General features: G+C 41.3%; 1 long non-coding RNA gene across 1 annotated transcript; it reads left to right on the top strand.

Moving 5' to 3' along the window:
* The first annotated feature begins 266 nt into the window (after positions 1-266).
* Positions 267-1,195, top strand: LOC123957135. Its single transcript, XR_006821741.1, has 3 exons — positions 267-433; positions 791-915; positions 1,135-1,195. It is a non-coding gene; the product is annotated as an uncharacterized LOC123957135 (long non-coding RNA).
* The last annotated feature ends 982 nt before the right edge of the window (positions 1,196-2,177 follow it).

The following is a 2,177-nucleotide window of genomic DNA, read 5'->3' as shown; positions in this document are numbered from 1 at the left end:
ATTCGGACTTCTTACGCTCCTGTTTTAAAAAATGCTTAAACCTCTTAAAGGCAGGGTAGGCAAGTTGCTTCTGAAACACTTTTTGTCATATTTGTTGAAACTGTCTATATACACCAATGCATATTAAAAAGTTAGGTGCTCTGAAAAAGAGAGTATAACAATCGGCTGTCTGTAGTCCTCTCAGGGCTGCAGTAAACACAGCCACTCGTTTCATTCGGACCGCATGCAATGATTGGCTGGGTGACTGTCACTCTCCCTCGCTGCCATGGCTACCAGCCGTGCTGCTACAGGAGCTGCCCCCATGCGCGCACCTGGTCAGCTCACTCAGACCGGAGGTAATATCTGCGTGGCTTTTCAACAATAGTGACTGACAACTGAGGAACACCAAGGGGCTGAAAAGTTACACCGTGGTGGCTTTATTTCAGCTGGACAGGTAATCTGGCTTTCATCATTTTGATGGTAATTTGTTACTTTCATCATTAGCAAACATAGCTACATACTTAGCATACAGCTAACGGTTGCTACGAGTGCAGGCTGGTGTAGGAGCCAGAGTAGAGACCATGAATTATATCTAGCTGTAGGTGAGCTGGAAAACAGCAGCGCGAGCTGTGTTTGTAGTTATCAGAAAGACATTTCAACGTTAGTATAAATAAACAGTGATGGCTAAAGGTCCCCAAGTATCTGTGTTTCTGGTATAAAAGCTACCTATAATATAGTTTGACACTGTTCGTAGCTAAACCTACTGTGTGAAAACCTTTTACTATATGTTTTATTTCTACTGTGCCCTCAGGTCACCTGCAGTCTTCCAACACCCTGTGCTTCTCACCAGTATACTGATCGGACCACGCTGGCTGGCCTGGATTACAACCACCGTGTCCACAGTCCAGCCAGGAGAAAAGCTGATGACACAATTCAGTATGTTGCATTATGAGTACTCCTATGCATTTTACTCAACACATTTATAAGTGATGAGTCAAAAAATATTAAACAGTATGAAGAATACAGATAGATGGTGCTGATTTATTGTTATTGATTGCATTTTATGTGGAAATAGTTTACTAATTACTCTATAAGAGAACAATGTCAGGTGTTAGAAACTTTTCACTAAGCTGATCCTCTTTTTTGTGTTATCAGGTACAGCAAGGTGTATAACAAAAAGTCCAGGAAGTGGAGCTTGTACTCATTGAAGGTGGAGAAGGACTACAGTTACATCGCAGACCTCCAGAGTGCCATACTCCTCCTTCTCCGGTTGTCTACTACTGAGGAGATGCCTAGAAGCAGAACCAGGAGACCTGATGATCCCCGTCAACATGGGGTTCAGTCAGGTGTCCCCGCCCCAACTGTATTCCTAGATACGGCAAAAGATAAATCAAAAAGTAACATGGTTGGTTTTGAAATTTGGTAATCATGTCAGAGAGGTGACTGTGATATATTTAATCATCTCCACAGCAGTGATATGATGCTACGAGTAAAGTCTGAACTGTCTTCATAATCAGTCGATACATCTGGACACACCTGGTCTCTTCCTGTATATACTTATTTTTATTGATGTTTTAAAAATGATCTATTTGTGATACAGGTTGTAGTTTTAGTAGTATATAATAACAATAAACAAGTGTTATACCACATTTGGATGTCATTATTTCAGACATATATTCCTTTAGTCTGTAAGGGTCCACCGATCAAAAGAATTAAAACAGCTTTTCAGAAAAATTTGTCCAAGTTGTCCAAGGCCATCGCTCTCTGTCTGCTAACATCCTGCACCTTGTTGTTGTTTTCATTAGGTTATCGAACAAGCCAAGCCAGTCAGTTAACGTAGACTAACCATGTTCCGTACACTTTTCACCTTTTACCGCACGTCAACGGCCACTCCTCTGTTGGTGAGAGCCAGACAAGCATGTCTGTGTTCTCATTCTCTGGGGTAATACCCATTGGACTGTCTATTCTTTGATTGATGTCTTTTGGACCAATAGTATTTGAGAAAAGTGGGCCAAAGTACCTCCTCCGCCTGTGCTTGGATGCTCACAGACATTAACGGTGTTCCGTACAGGCTGCCAATGGTGTTCCGTACAGAGCGCATACCTTGATTTCAACTGCGAAAATTTACTTTAAACGGATCATTTTTGAGCTGTTTATTTCTTTTAACGGAAGAGTATATTATTGAAATCTATAAGAAA

The sequence above is a fragment of the Micropterus dolomieu genome, linkage group LG19, assembly GCF_021292245.1.
Source record: "Micropterus dolomieu isolate WLL.071019.BEF.003 ecotype Adirondacks linkage group LG19, ASM2129224v1, whole genome shotgun sequence".
Classification (NCBI taxonomy): Eukaryota; Metazoa; Chordata; class Actinopteri; order Centrarchiformes; family Centrarchidae; genus Micropterus; species Micropterus dolomieu.
Note: the sequence above shows the minus strand (reverse complement) of the source record. Positions and strands in the feature narration are given on the sequence as shown.